This window comes from Bos javanicus, chromosome 28, assembly GCF_032452875.1.
Source record: "Bos javanicus breed banteng chromosome 28, ARS-OSU_banteng_1.0, whole genome shotgun sequence".
NCBI classification, from domain to species: domain Eukaryota; kingdom Metazoa; phylum Chordata; class Mammalia; order Artiodactyla; family Bovidae; genus Bos; species Bos javanicus.
In genome coordinates, this window is record NC_083895.1 from 17,696,031 (window position 1) to 17,713,046 (window position 17,016).

Sequence of the window (17,016 nt, forward strand, 5' to 3'; positions counted from 1 at the left end):
ATACACCAGCTCTGTTACATTTTAAACAATTTACAAATATATAAAGATACATGACAGACATTTTTGAAGTCTTTACTTAAAAGCCTCAGAATTCACTTTCTGTCTCAGGCGTTAATATTTTGAGATATGAGTGGGAGGAAGTGTGGGTAGGAGGGAATGCTCAAAAGGAACTGAATAAAAGCTGGCATTAAATAGGAGCTGGGATTCCCCCACTCCCACCTCGTGCCTCTGAAGGGGAAGAAAAGAAAAGTTGAGTCACAAGGAAGCCTGCCCCTGGCCTGACCCTTTTGTGCAGGTCAACCTTTGCCAGAGCCCCACCATCCAGGCCCTATCCCTAAGACGGATGCCCAGTGGCTTCCCAACAGCGGCTTCTGTTGGGAGAACTTTAGAAGACGATGACTTAAAAGGAGATGTCAGCATCTTCTTATTCAAGTCAGGTCATAAAAGAAAGCTCATAAAAAGCCATAAAGTATTCTTTTGTTCTCCTGGAAAAAAAAAAGTTAGCTTTCAGAGTTCCATTTCTTTAAGCAGGATTATGACTGTTCTATGTGAGTGAATAATAAAGAAACTAAACTTTAATTATAATTCACTTGAACTAGAACTTACTGTGAGGCAAGTACTGTTTTAAATATTTTTATGCATGTAAATTATGTTAATCCTCAATTTCATTAATCCTCACCAAAAAAAAAAAAAAAGACAGAAAGTCATTATTTTTATCCCCATTTTATATACAAGAACACTAAGGCACAGGTCTGACTAGAGTAAAGGAATGAAGCATACAGGGCTCAAGTGCATGACTCTGAGAGGAACTCCTCCTTGAATTTTGTGCCTTACGTGACTCATTGACATCAGCCTAGAATGAGCCCTTCTAAGGAAGAAGCAGGGTCCATGCAGATTGGGACAGCTGGATCTGGGCTTTGAACCCCCACGTTTTCACACACATCCTTAAACTGAAGATATTCATGAGGGAAAAACACAGGGTGCTGGAATTAGTAAGAAGTGAAATAATACCTTTATTAAGTTAACACCTTAGTGCCCTATTTACTATCTATAAACCTTAATTTCTCTGAGCCAGATGCTACTTCTGTGAAAAAACATGATGACACCCACCAAAATGTTGCCTCCTAATGACTGAGTTTAAGACCATGTTAGTCAAAGTCTTGGCCGCCAAGGTGTTCACAATAGCTATTACTCTCCACCCTTCCTTACCCATTAGAACTCTTTGTCTAATATTTCAATGGGAATTTTAAAAAGATATTTTACACAGATCAAAACTAAACTTTTGTTCTTCTTTACTCAGAATCAATGAGAATATAATTATGGAACAATGCCAGAAGGTGATCTCTTGAGGAGCTAATGGAGAATATAAGGCAATTTGCTCAAACATGAGGTTTTTGGACTTTGGGTGTCTGCTCTTTGGTTTATTTGTGGACACCAGAACTGGAAATTCAATTACACCCATCAGGAGGAGACTGTTTAAACAGATTATGGAACAATCAGGTGATGAGTACTACGCAGCTGCACACAAAGAACCGGGAGTCCTCCATGTATTAAAATGGAAAGATTCCACAGTATATTAATTTGGTTAAAGTACAGAGCAGTGAGGGTTAGCATTTTAATTAAAAAGAAGGCTTAGTGGGGCCTGCCTGGCAGTCAATGGTTAAGACCCCGGGCTTCCAGTGCAGAGAGCGAGGGTTTGATCCCTGGTCAAGAAACTAAGACTCTACATGCTGCGTAGTGCAGCCAAAAACAATAAATAATAAAATTTTAAAAAAGAAGGTTCTGTATATGAACACTGATATATGTATGCCTGAGTAAACATAAATATCTCAGGAAGATACACAGTTTACTAAGAAAAATCACTGGCTGTCTGCCAGAAGAGGTGAGCTCACGTAAATAAGTCTGCCATCTGTTTAGGAGCTCAAAAGCCATCACCACAGCATTTGAGATCAGTGCTGAGGGCAAGAACCAGCATCACCCAGAGCCTGTTAGAAAAGCAGATTCTTGGTCCCATCCCAGACCTGATGGAGAGGACTTCCTGGGAGCTGGGCTAGGGACCTGCCTACAGAAATGCTCCACGTGATGTTAATGACCCCTCAAAGCACAGGTCTAGAATCACTGACTCACAAACAATTCTCTGATTGGCTGTGGACCCACCTGGACAGGTTATTTAAAACAGGTTCCTGGGCCCTATTGTTACAGACTCAATAACAATATCCAAGATGAAACACAGGAATGTGCATTGGTTAAAAGCCTGACTCTGACACACAACCAGAGCCTAAGAATCACTTCCTAAAACCAAAGTCTTCTGTGATAAGCCAAATGTTTCACTGCAATGAATTGCATATGGCAGCGGAAAGAAACTCAGTCCTATACCTGCTTCTTGCCATTCGTTAAGCTTCTTCTCAGTTGAGCACGTGTGGTAATAATTAATGTTGTACAATGGATCTTAGACTTCAGCATCCATCAGAATGACTTGGAGGGCTTGTTAAAACACAGACTGCATTATCCCAGCTGCAGTTTCCCATTCCGTAGAATGGGGAAGATGGACTGAGAATCTACATGGCTAACAAGGTCCAAGTGATATTATGGCTGTTGCTGCTGTTGTTGTTAGTACAAACACTTTGAAAACACTTTCTCTGGTCCACTGGTTCTCAGCCTGGATGCTACATGCCCTTTCCAAACATGCTGCCAAATATGGTTACCACATATAATAATTTTTGCTAATTGAAGATGCAAAATTTTATGGGTATAGGTGTGAGTCAGAACTTTAAGCTGAGCAGATTACATTGTGCAATTTGAAAAAGGTACACCTGATAAAGGTAATTAATAAGAGGTGTGGCTAAATATTTAACAAGTACCCTCAGGAGTGTGTAACAAAGCTGAATGAGGGCTACAAACAGTTTTTCTCAACCAGCAGAAAGTTCATACAGTAAAAAGTGCAATAGACATGACCTTGGGCAAACTTCGGGAGATGGTGAGGGACAGGGAGGCCTGGCGTGCTGCAGTCCAGGGAGTCAGAAACAGTTGGACAAAACTGGGCAACTGAACAACAAAAAGCATAATATGTAGAAATCCAATTTAATATCTTAAAATGTTTCTCCAACATTTTTGCATATAGAATTGATCTCTGAAGGCTAAAGGATAGTAAGTACTGTTCTGATGAGGACATCTCCTACCTGTCCTGTCTGATGACCTTGCTGCCCGATCTGGACTGGGCTATGAGACCAAAAGGAGGCAGCGTCAGGCCTAGGTCACACAGGGGCTCCCTGGCTATGTAAATGAAGGAGGGACTAAGATTGATTAAATTTTCTGAGACCCTGCTTATTTAACTTATATGCTGAGTACATCATGCGAAATGCTGGGCTGGATGAAGCACAAGCTGGAATCAAGATTGCTGGGAGAAATATCAATAACCTCAGATATGCAGATTACATCACCATTATGGCAGAAAGTGAAGAAGAACTAAAGAGGCTCTTGATGAAATGAAAGAGGAGAGTGAAAAAGTTGGCTTAAAACTCAACATTCAGAAAACTAAGATCATGGCTCAGGTGCCATCACTTCATGGCAAATATATGGGTAAACAATGGAAACAGTGAAAGACTTTGTATTTTGGGGCTCCAAAATCACTGCAGATGTTGACTGCAGCCATGAAATTAAAAGACGCTTACTCCTTGGAAAAAAAGTTATGACCAACCAAGACAGCATATTAAAAAGCAGACATTACTTTGCCAACAAACATCTGTCCAGTCAAAGCTATGGTTTTTCCAGTAGTCATGTACAGATGTGAGAGTTGGACCATAAAGAAGGCTGAGCACTGAAGAATCGATGCTTTCAAGCTGTGGTGTTGGAGAAGACTCTTGAGAGTCCCCTGGACTGCAAGCAGATCCAACTAGCCCATCCTAAAGGAAATCAGTCCTGAATATTCATTGGAAGGACTGATGCTGAAGCTGAAAGTCCAATATTTTGGCCACCTGATGTGAAGAACTGACTCCTTGGAAAAGACCCTGATGCTGGGAAAGATTGAAGGCAGGAGAAGAAAGAGACAACAGAGGATGAGATGGTTGGATGGCATCACCGACTTGGTGGACATGAATTTGAGTGAGCTCTGGGAGTTGGTGATGGAGACGGAAGCCCGGCGTGCTGCAGTCCATGGGGTTGCAGAGAGTCAGACAGAACTGAGCAACTGAACTGAAACTAGATCTGTGTGATGCAGGAAGAGCCCACCATTTTCCAGCTGAAGAAGCGATGAACCACCACAGAAAAGATGCTCAGCAGCTCCCAGCGGTCAATGAGAGCCAGTTTCTCCTCCAGGCAGGGTGCTCCTCTGCAGCCAAGCCCAGGCGCTTGCCTTGTCTAATCCACTAAAGCACTCCCACACATATCAGTAAGTGCTTCTCAGAAACAAAAGATAAAGCGAGGGGATAGTATGACCTCGTAGTACCCCGGGAGGTGGGGTTAAGAAGAAGATATTTCTGTGGGTTTTGGAGGATGCATCAGTGACATTGCAAAAAGCAGCTGAGTGTGAGAGGTGAGGGAGGAACAAAGTACAGAGGAAAACCGAATTCATTTCTGACCTGGTTATTTGTAATGCATGTCATTTTTGTCATGAGCTGGCCTGAATTATATTTAGGAAATGGTTGTTTTATACTCCAAAGGTCATTTTTTTTTGTCCTACCACACAGCTTATGAGATCTTAGTTTCCCAACCTGGGACTGAACCCAGGCCCCAGCAGTGGAAGTGCTGAGTCCTAACCACTGGACCACCTGGGATTCTCCCCAAAGGTAACTTTGTAATGTAAAAAGATTACTTGAGGGGGAAGAAAACTGGGGAGAAGGACATGGATTGTTCTCAAGTCTCTTTATGCCATGTGACTTTATCTAGTTGCCAGAAAGACAAGACTTGAAAACCATTCTCTCGTTTATTCAAATATCAAGAATTCTTCTTATCACACTTCATATATGAAAATAATCAATGAGAAATTAAGAGTTTTTTTGTTTTTATTGTTTTATTTCAAGCCTTATTCCAGTGGGTTTCTTTTTCCAATTTTTATTTTTCTGTCATGACACACTTGAGGTTTTATGCCACACTTATCACTATGGACGTGATTCTCAGGAGGGCCATATTAGAGTCTCCAGTTGGTAGTAACAGTCACTGCTCTAATATTGCAAAACAGTAGCAACAATTACAAAAGCATGCTGATTTATACAACCAGAAGAACCAGGGACATAGCGCTCCCCAAGTTCAAGGATCCCTCCTGCATATAATTTTCTCCACATGTGGAAGCAACAAGGAATACAGGGCAATTTCAGCGCCATGGAGGTTAAATCCTGAGTGGATGGCTCACCAAGTCATTTGCTTCTGCATACCTACCTTCTAGAATTCCAAACACATCGATGTCTTAGGAAAATTACAGATTACTCAAGCTAACTTGGGAAATGCTAGAACTCTGCTGTTCAATTTGCAAAGGTCAAGAGCCAACTCTACAGTGAAAGATATACGGATGTTCTAAACTGCAATACCAATACCAAGAAGCCTTCAAGATGTATATTTGCTTACTACTTGAAATTGATTGAGTCCTATGTATAAAAATTAGGCACACTGAAGAAAAATATTAATAATAAAATATGTGTGCATGTTACATCACTTCAGTCATGTCTGATTCTGTAAGTCTGCCAGGCTCCTCTGTCCATGGGATTCTCCAGGCAAGAATATTGGAGTGGGTTGCCATGCCCTCCTCCAGGGGACCTTCCTGGAGGTAGACCCAGGGATAGAACCCATGTCTCTTACATCTCCTGCAGGGACAAGAAGGTTCTTTACAACTAGCACTACCTGGAAAGGCCCATAATAAAATAAATAAATAAAAACAATAATATCTCATTACAGTAGATCAGGGCATTATATGTGCAACAACCTAAATTTCCTCCAGTGGATATACGGTACAAAGTTTCCATTTCTCAAAAGCTTGTCAGTTCTACCTGTGATTATTAAAAAATTCTAAATTAGAGCTATTAGTATATGTGAGAAAACTGTAATTAGTCTGGAATCATAGTCATTAGCCAGGTGTAACAGTTAAAATGACAACTTCCTATCTTCAAGTATGGGGAAAATACATGTCTGTTATTAACTACAATTGGTGAACTACTGGCTTATAACAAAAGTCCCAAGGCTGTAAGATGCAAAAATATTTCTCTAGCCTTTCAGCCAGGAACAAACTCAAGAAAAGAACATCAGCAGGATCAACCAGTGTCAAACAGGCTCCTTCACAGAGTATCAAAACCAAACCCAATTTCATCACAGCTGGGTGAATATCCACACGACTGCAGAGGCCAGCTGTGCTCACTGGCGCTGGGGCTGCAAAGCTGCTACTACCTTGAGACACATTTTTCTTTTCTTCAAACCACTGAGCCTTACCACCGGAATGGAGGTTAATTATCTCATTGGAAAAGACCCTGGTGCTGGGAAATTTGAAGGGCAAGAGGAGAAGGCAGCGACAGAGGATGAAATGGTTGGATGGCATCATTGACTCAATGAACATGAGTTTGAGCAAACTCCAGAAGATAGTGAAGGATGAAGCCTGGAGTGCTACAGTCCATGGGGCCGCCAAGAGTCAGACATGACTTAGGGACTGAACAACAATAGGCTGATGACCTGAAATCACTGTATTTGTCATTTTTAAAACAAGGAAACCTTTTCCTCTGATGTTTGCAGTTTCATCATCACTCAGTGCCAGTGGGCTTTTAGATTCAGCCCAGATATTAAATTAATACAATACGTGAGCCAAGTCCTGACTGGAAAATTCCTTACTGTCCATTTCTCTAGTTTATTAGCAGTAGAAGAAAATAAGATCATCAGAAATTTCTGATTCAGTGATGTCTGGCCAAATCAGTCCTCTCTGGGCATAGGCTCGCTTTATACTTCAGAAGGCTCTGGAAGCTGCTTCATCTGAGGAGAACATCATTCTTTTTTTTTTTTTTTAAATCACAATTTGCAAATACAAATTAGCTCTATGTAGTCCATGGGGTCTCTAAGAGTCGGACACGACTGAGTGACTTCACTTTTACTTTTCACTTTCATGCATTAGCGAAGGAAATGGCAACCCACTCCAGTGTTCTTGCCTGGAGAATCCCAGGGACAGGGGAGCCTGGTGGGCTGCCGTCTATGGGGTCGCACAAAGTTGGACACGACTGAAGCGACTTAGCAGCAGCAGTAGAATAACATGACATCATAGCCTAATGTTATCAGTAAGGAAACTATGTATCCTTCACTTGGTTCTTCAGTCCCTAAGGAGTGTCTGCTCATTGTAACACTATGGACTGAAGCCCACCAGGCTCCTCTGTCTATGGGATTTCCCAGGCAAGAATACTTGAGTGGGTTGCTACTTCCTTCTCCAGGGGATCTTCCCAACCCAGGGATTGACCCTACAATCTCCTGCTTGGCAGGTGGATTCTTTACCACTGAGCCACCTGGAAAAGCCCATCCTTCACTTTACTTAGCAATAAAGAAAAGGGGCCTTAATTTCTTGGCTTGATATTGGTCTTAACTCATGTAGAGCTGAATGGAATCCACTCTGGACCTTGAATCCTCAAACCCCACTCCCCATCCAGGGAAAACATTGGTCGGGGGGTGGGGAATGAAACAATTTTAGATATTATGCATTATTTTTCTACAGAAAGCACAGATTGTCATACAGAATATGAAAAGATATACAATATATCTATCATATTAAAAATTTTTGGGGGGAGGAGGCAAATAGGAAAATATGTCTAAAGAGGCTCCTTACATGTGGGATAATGAAATAATCGTTGAGAAACAATACTCTGGGTATTGGCAAAGTAACTATTTGAAACCTCCAGCCAAAACAATCATAATATGTACTTTGGAAATAACAATTCATTGTTTAAATTCAAGCTTTTGATAACAATCAAATTATTTTCATCTTGAGGATAGACACTAGAAATCACAACAAAATGAAATAATTTTATATTGTTATATTTACAAAGGACTTGTGTCCTTGTTACGTTAGGAATGACCAAACACTAGTTTTGCTAAGTTGATTATTTCATTTTTCAGGAATTCACATACTCTTAGTATTTCTATCTCTTCTTAAATATAGTAAAACCTACATAATTATTTTCTGTCAAATTCCTAATCACAGATACTTTCATAACTGCTGATGAAAAACTTAACAAACTTATTCTAAAGATGCAATAACCTGCATCCCTTCTATTAAACTCCAGAATGTTTGTTGTGCAGAATAATGCAAAAATTTAAAAAATATGCATGAAAAATTGAGAAAGCCATGTACTATTACAGTGAGGCAATAGCAAAAGAGACAAATACCGCCTGCAGCTCATCTGCTTCCTCCTTCAAAACTTCTTTCAAATCAAAGTCTACAAGCTAAACATAAAAATATTTCCCTCATTTAATAGGCAAGTTTCTAAAATGATTTTTATGTAAAGAAAGAGATATTATTTTCTGAGTATCCAATAATATACTCAAAATAAGTTTATGCACAAAATTCCCTTTTCTGAGCTCTTTTCATGCCATTAACATATATACACTACTGTACAGGGACGGGGGAGCCTGGTGGGCTGCCGTCTATGGGGTCGCACAGAATCGGACACGACTGAAGCGACTTAGCAGCAGCAGCAGCATATTTAAAAAAAGGATAATCAACAGGGACCTACTGTATAGCACAGAGAACTCAGGCTCAATATTCTAAAATAATCTATATGGGGAAGGAATCGGAAAAAGAATGGGTATATGCATATGTATAACGGAATCACTTTGCTGTTCACCTGAAACTAACGTAACATTATAAATCAACTACACTCCAATATAAAATAAAAATTAAATTTAAAAAAGATGAATTATATAAACAACAAAAAATGGCCACTTCTGCCTTAGAAGAAAAGGTAAGCAAGAAGCTTCCAACCCACTAACTGCAGGTCAACTGTTAACAGACATCTCCACAACAGAATGCACCTTCTCTAATGATAAGCCATGTCTCCTTTCTTCTTCTTGAAATAATAGTGCGTCTGAGAATTAAAGAACCAAGTAGGTCTGCTGGCCTTAAGAACTCTTCATTTGCTTTATGCAAGAGTAAATCATGCTCACAAAAAGGGACTGACACTCTTCCAAATTAAAGTAATCCCAATAATTACCATCAAAGTTCCTCAGTTGGCTGAAACAAAGCCAGCAGAAGCATTAACCTAAATGTCTGCTTCAGCAAGAGTCAGAAAATGCTAATGCTGACATTCTGCTTCAAGAAAAATTAAACAGGAAGAAAATGGCACACACAGAAATCACGTATCAGTAGAAGGATTTGTAAAAAATGAAAATGTGGGGAAAAGATTTTCCACATTCAACTAAACAAGAGTTTTGTTTTCAAGAGGGGGCTGTCATTTTGTAGAGTAAAAATAGCTATCTTATTTTCCAAAACAGCATTGTCATAGAGGTTCTGCATTTTTAAGCACTGATATAAGATTTGGGGAAAATTTTTAAAGTGACATGTTAAACAATTCAGCAATTTAATGTAATGCAAATGTAGTTTTAGATTTTCCATGTATCTCTTGAATATACTAATTACTTTAAGATTATGATATAAAAGTACTTTTAAAGAGAACAATGGAGATCATCCTCAATTGAGAATCTCAAATTGCCTTTGACTGTGTGGATCACAACAAACTGTGGACAATTCTTCAAGAGATGGGAATACCAGACCACCTTACCCGTCCCCTGAGAAACCTGTATGCAGGTCAAAAAGCAACAGTTAGAACTGGACATGAAATAACATACTCTTTCGAACTTGGGAAAGGAGTAGGTCAAGGCTGTATAATGTCACTGCTTATATAACTTATATGCAGAGCATATCATGAGAAATGCCAGACTGGAGGAACCACAAGCTGGAATCAAGATTGCTAGGAGAATAATCAACAATCTCAGAAATGCAGATGATACCACTCTAATGGCAGAATGTAAAGAGAAACTAAAAAGCCTCTTGATGAAGGTGAAAGAGGACAGTGAAAAAGCTGGCTTAAAACTCAACATTCAAAAAACGAAGATCATGGCATCCAGTCCCATCACTTCATGGTAAATAGATGGGGAAACAATGGAAACAGTGACAGATGTTATTTGGGGGGTGGGGACGGGCCTCCAAAATCACTGCGGATGGTGACTGTGGCCTTAAAATTAAAAGATGCTTGCTCCTTGGAAGAAATGACAAACCGAGACAGCATATTAAAAAGCAGAGACATCACTTTGCCAACAAAGTTCCGTATAGTCAAAACTATGGGTCTTCCAGTAGTCATGTAAAGATATGAGAGTTGAACTATAAGAAGGCTGAGCACCGAAGAACTGACGCTTTCAAAGTGTGGTGCTGGAGAAGACTCCTGAGAGTCCCTTAGACTTCATGGAGATCAAACCAGTCAATCTCAAAGGAAAGCAACCCTGAATATTCATTGCAAGGACTAAGCTGAAGCTCAATTCTTTGGCCACCTGATGCAAAGAGTTGGCTCATTGGAGAAATCCCTGATGCTGGGAAAGATTGAAGGAGGGAGGAGAAGCAAACGACAGAGGATGAGATGGTTAGATGGCGTCACCAACTCAATAGACATGAGTTTGAGCAAACTCCAGGAGATGGTGAAGGACAGGGAAGCCTGGCTCTCTGCAGTCCATGGGGTTGAAAATAGTCTGACATGACTCAGTGGTTGAATAACAATAACAACAACAAATTGCCACATAGGAATCTCTCTCAGGCACAAAAAAATAGAATAAGTGATGGTGCTGAGGAAAGTTTCTGTGATATAAACCACCAGATTAATCAGTCAATCTTAATACACATATATATATAATTCCAATACTATCTATACTCCAATATATATAATTATCATATATATATATATCATCATTGGTCAAAAGAAGTTTGCTTTTGAAATTTACAAAGTGTACTTACAACGTTCTATATTAAGAAAATAAATTATTGCTCAAATGAAATAAATATTATTGAAATCATTACATATAGAAGTAAATATTTTCATAATTGATTTTTTTAAAATATGAAATTCTGTAATTTCATCACCCATATTAATATAATCTCAAATAAAATATGAATTATAAGCCACACTTAACATCATGGAACAAACAAGGTGACATTTCATTTTCTTTCATGTCACAATTTCATTTGTGTACAATGACTAAGATGCTCCTATAATGTGTGATTCATGATGAGTCATTCTTACGGAGGAATAAATTTAAAATATAATATCAAAATGAATAAATTCTAAACTCTTTTTAAATAACAGTAAGGACTCTAAGCTCATCAAAACCACTTTTAGAGAAATGCCATTTTACTCTGAGCAGGTCAAACATGGTTATAATTTTGTGTTATTCTTTAACCATGAGGCTAATCGTGGCTTCATATTTGGGCTGGGTCACATGTCCTTTGACAGTTGGTTTTAAAAGTAGAGTAGATATTTCAGGACGATGACTGAAATTGAATATTATTGGGCAAAGCAAAGGTTCTGTGGTGAATAAGAATAACGGATAAGGGGAAATTTACAGAATTCCAATTAAAAACAACCTACTTGTAAAGTAAAAAAAAATAATAATAATAAAAATACTGAAATTAACCCAGGCATAGGAACCAGAAGGCCTGGGTTCTATAGTGAGATCCATAATCTACTAGGCTTTTGGCTTAGAACAAAGCACAAAATTCTCCAGTATCCCAGTTAATGCTTCCACCAAATATGATTCTTGACTTCCTTACCCAGGGTGGTTGCTGTGAAAATTAAATTAATAAAACCATAAGCAATTTAAAGCTGGCAAATCCTATTTAAAACAGAGAGTAGTGAAAGATATGATTTACCAAATAAGAGAGTCAAATACACACATAGGAGAAAATAACTCCCAGAGAAGCCTGAAATGTACAGTTTCATTAGTCACTAAAAATATTCACAGGACAGCCTCTGCAAGATATAGGAGCATCTCTTATGTCTGCCCATCTGTGTATTCATCCAACATGTATATACTGAGTGCCTACTAAGCAAAGCACTATTTTAGGCCCTGGGATTATAGGAATTAATAAAATGAATATTTCCTTATGCCACAAAGCTAACATTTTAATGGGAGCAAAAAAACAAAAAAAAAAAGTAGTTCAAGATCAAATGCTATGAACTAATCATGAGAGGGGAAGTCTTGGGGAAGGGGCACATTTTGGGTGGGCGGGAAAGTGCTTGCTGAGACAGTAACACCCAAGAAGGAGAACATGAATGGTAAGAAGAATCCTCGGGGCACATCAGTACTCCTTTACCTCAGTTCCCTGACAATCATGAGGTGAACACATGACTAAGCCAACCTGTGAAATAGTCTGTCCCAGGAATTTGGAATCAGGACTTCAAAACTGTTTTCTCTTAAAGTAGCTGAACCAGGCAGTGATGTAAAGATGGCCTGTGTAGCTTATTTATGATTGGTGGGCTGAGACTATGGATCATCCAAAGAAATGAGCACAGAGGAGAGATGAGAAACAGCTTGGTCCTGGGGAGATGGACTGCCCTCAGTTCTGCATGGTTTTGCACAGGTTCTAATCTCTTCTGAGGTTCCAATGTGTTTTACAGCCATGGGGTCCATGAGGTCCATCTGGATCCTTCAGATAAATTCTTCTCCTTTTGGCTTCAGTTCAGTTCAGTTCAGTTCAGTCACTCAGCCGTGTCTGACTCTTTGTGACCCCATGAACTGCAGCACGCCAGGCCTCCCTGTCCATCACCAACTCCCAGAGCCTACCCAAACTCATGCCCATTGAGTTGGTGATGCCATCCAGCCATCTCATCCTCTGTTGTCCCCTTCTCCTCCTGCCCCCAATCCCTCCCAGCATCAGGGTCTTTTCCAATGAGTCAGCTCTTCGCATGAGGTGGTCAAACTATTGGAGTTTCAGCTTGAATATCAGTCCTTCCAATAAACACCCAGGACTGATCTCCTTTAGGATGGACTGGTTGGATCTCCTTGCAGTCCAAGGAACTCTCAAAAGTCTTCTCCTACACCACAGTTCAAAAGCATCAATTCTTCGGCGCTCAGCTTTCTTTTATAGTTCAACTTTCACATCCATACATGACTACTGGAAAAACAATAGCCTTGACTAGACGGGCCTTTGTTGACAAGTAATGTCTCTGCTTTTTAATAATGCCGTCTAGGTTAGTCATAACTTTCCTTCCAAGGAGTAAGCGTCTTTTAATTTCATGGCTGCAATCACCATCTGCAGTGATTTTGGAACCCAAAACAATAAAGTCAGCCACTGCTTCCACTGTTTCCCCATCTGTTTGCCATGAAGTGATGGGACCGGATGCTATGATCTTAGATTTCTGAATGTTGAGCCTTAAGCCAACTTTTTCACTCTCCTCTTTCACTTTCAGGAGGCTCTTTAGTTCTTCACTTTCTGCCATAAGGGTGGTGTTACAAATGGGTATCTTTCTAAAACATGATTACAACGGGGTTAAATTGCTACTCTAGCTCCATCTAGAAGCACATTAGGAATCCATTTATCAAATTAATGCTAAATACTGTCAGTTAAGAGAAAGTATAAAATGGTGAGATAGAGATGTGCTGATAGCAAGGCAAAGGGAAACCATGGTGGTAGCTTCACAAAGGCACAAAAGGACAGCTTAGAATGTCCCCCAAACTCAGGAGGTTAGGCAAACTCCTGCATCACGGCACCCAGAATGGAGAGCGAGTGGACCCTGGCACCAATGCAGCCACTGGCTTTAGTCTCTACTTGGTTTCCTAAAATAACACTACCTTTGAAAAGCCTGTCATTAAGTGCCAATTTGCTCATTTAAAAATCTTCTTTAAAAAAATTTTTTTAAATCTTCAAAGTTTTAAAAAAGTTAAAAATTTTATTGTAGCTGTCAATGTCATTGGGGTCTCTAATTCTTAGAGAAGTTTAAAAAAATTAAGGATGTACTCTAAGACTGTGGCATGTCTTTGGCCTGATCTACGGTCACATATAGATCACGGAAGATTAAAACAAAGTGGTTTTTTTCTTTTATTTAAAACACAAAAAATCTGCAGTTATTTCTTATTGTGTATACTGAAATTTCACTCCAAACCTTATAGAAGTATTTGCATGAGTATTCTTTCTTACAACATACAAGGATATTTATTGCAGCAGCCTCTAGTAGTGAAAAATTGGAAATAAAATAAATATACATCAAAAGATTGGAGAAGGAAATGGCAACCCACTCCAGTATTCTTGCCTGGGAAATCCCACAGACAGAGGGGCCTGGCAGGCTACATCCATTGGGTCGCAAAGAGTCTGACATGACTTACTGGCTAAACACCAACAATACATCAAAAGGTAACTGGTTTGCTAAAGTATAGCACAGTCAGAACATCGGATAATTAAGAAGTTAGTAATTCTACATGTATTGGCATGCAGTACAATCAAAATATACTGGCAAATGGGAAAAAAGCAAAGCTTCAATAAAGAATATATAATATTATCTTAGGTTCAAACACAAGCATATATGTGTGTACACTTTTCCATGTAATCAGAATAGGCAAAAAAAAAAAAAACCTGCCAGGGTCTCCTCCAAACATGTCATTGAGGAGAGTTTTGTCATATCAGGAGTAAAGGGGGATTTTCATTTTCTGATCAGTTGTTTTCTACACTGTCAACATTTTTCACAAGTGTGCACACACTTCTAATCAATGAGCCAATCGAGATACTAAACTCTTTACCATCTGGCTTCCCTGGTGGCTCAAATGGTAGAGTCTGCCTGCAATGTGGGATATCCAGGTTCGATCCCTGGGTTGAGAAGATTCCCCTGGAGAATGGAATGGCAACCCATTCCAGTATTCTTGTCTGGAGAATTCCATGGACAAAGGCCGGGCAAGCTACAGTTGATGCGGTCACAAAGAGTCGGATACAACTGAGTTTCGAACACACACACAACATTCTTCACAAGTGTGCACCACTCTTCTGATTGGTGAACCAATAGAGATACTAAACTCAATCCAGTTTTGTGCAGAAAATAAAAGGTATGTCCAACTATACGGAAACAGTGAGCAAATTCACAGATTTCGAAATATGAGGGAATATAAATTTCCTTTCTTTCTCTTTTTACTGCGCTATGGTCCTGTAAAGAAAGAAACCTAGTGATTTCACATCCTGCTCATAGAAGCCAGCAGTTTTAGAAAGTGCTGAAGGTACTAAAAATAACCTCCATATCACACAGAACCCAGCTTTCATTTAACTCTCTTTGCTATAAATAGCTTGAAGAATAACACCCATAGTCTCTAGAGTACTCCTAAAAGTGAGACTGGAGAGGAAGTCGCATGACTTTCTAGGCTCAAATATGGCTCTGGCAAAGGAGATGTTCCTTTGGGAAAGGAAATACAGGGCTGTCATAGAACCCTGAAGGCTTTCCCCAAAAGGCTAAATCAGGAGATCACTGTACTCAGGGTAAAAATAAAGCTGAGGCTTTTCTGCAGAAACAGGTGACTGGAGTTTTGCCTATTAGTGAGGATTCTTTCATCTGCCACAGCAGGCACAGCTCCTGGCGGGTCCCTTCCATTTGTGAGCAAGCAACATGAGAGCCACTTCCTTGGGACTGGGCTGCCATTGAAGAGTGTGTTCCTCATTTGTAAACACATTTGTAGTTTCTTTAGGAATATGACAGTCGTGCCAAGAAACGTCCTCTCACTTTGCCTTATACTTGTGAATACCACACACCAATAACCAACTGTTTGGCTGTCTTTTTTTTCTTCTTCTTCTTCTTCTTCTTCTTTTCTTCCTTTGCTGTGAATTTTGGACTCACTTGATGGTACTTAAAAACAGAAGAGTTCCCTCCCCCAGTAATTGTCTGGTTCTTTTCTTATGGCTGAGGCCCACATTGCTGTTACCATCATAGAAATGTATCCTAAAATCCCATCTGCATCCTCATTTACTATGGGGACAGTACTCCCTTCAATACACCAGACCATATGAAAAATGCTAAGAATGTTTGAATCAGCTGGATTTTTTTCCTTTGTAAACAGTTTTGTTTTGTTTTCTTACTAAAAAGATAAACCCTACAGCTTTATTAAGTTACAAAATGTCTCAGAGCAGGTATGGATATAAAGAAGGAGGTTAAATCACACAAAGAAACCCAGAGCTATTTTATCTATAAATTACATTATTCGTGACTTCAGGGTAATAAAAGGCATGTTCTTTGATCCTTCCTTCACTAGTCTTTGGGTGAAGCGAATTTAAAACATGAGATGACTAGAGGATAAAAACATACCAGGGGGTTTGTCTTTTCAAGTTGAAAAACCTCACCTTTCTAATGGTTAAGATTCCTGTTCATTCACTGGGTCATTCATTCAGGCAGTGAGAGCCCAGCCAGCACCAGGCTGAGGCTGAAGCACTGTATCCCTCTTTCTGACTTTAATGAGTTTAAACCGTGAAAGCCAGAAACTGGTAGAGGTAATTTGTAGTCCACATACCCGACATGATTCAGTTCACCCTTGGCTAGCTTTTTTATATTACCGAAACTTGATCCAATGAATACTCTTTCTCATAGAAAATTCATAACAAATCTTTTAAAAATATCTTATTTTAAATAGTCCATGAGGAACTATGCTATTTATATTACTTAAATTTTTGTAAAACTGTGGTGGTGGTTTAGTCACTAAGTTGTGTCCAACTCTTTGCAATCCCATGGACTGTAGCCCACCAGGCTCCTCTGTCCTTGGGATTTCCAAGGCAAGAATATTGGAGTGGGTTGCCATTCCCTTCTCCAGGGATCTTCCTTGACCCAGGGATCAAACCAGGGTCTCCTATATTGTAGGGGAATTCTTTACTGACTGAGCCACAAAACTAAGAAATGCTAATTTAACCACAAGGACATAATTTTTCATCTTTCATGTTGACAAATATCAAAATGTTTGACCATGCTCTATGACTATGGGGCTACAGGGAAGCAGGACCTACCATATATTGCTGACAGGAAAATATGGGACCAAATGGAAGACAGTCTGTGA

At 39.5% G+C, this 17,016-nt stretch overlaps 1 protein-coding gene and 1 non-coding gene across 4 annotated transcripts in view; both read right to left on the minus strand.

The window, feature by feature from the left end:
• Positions 1-17,016, minus strand: part of ANK3 (ankyrin 3) — a 749,200-nt gene that overhangs the window by 533,715 nt on the left and 198,469 nt on the right. The window lies entirely within an intron of this gene.
• Positions 4,702-4,772, minus strand: TRNAG-UCC (transfer RNA glycine (anticodon UCC)). The gene has a single exon. It is a non-coding gene; the product is annotated as a tRNA-Gly (tRNA).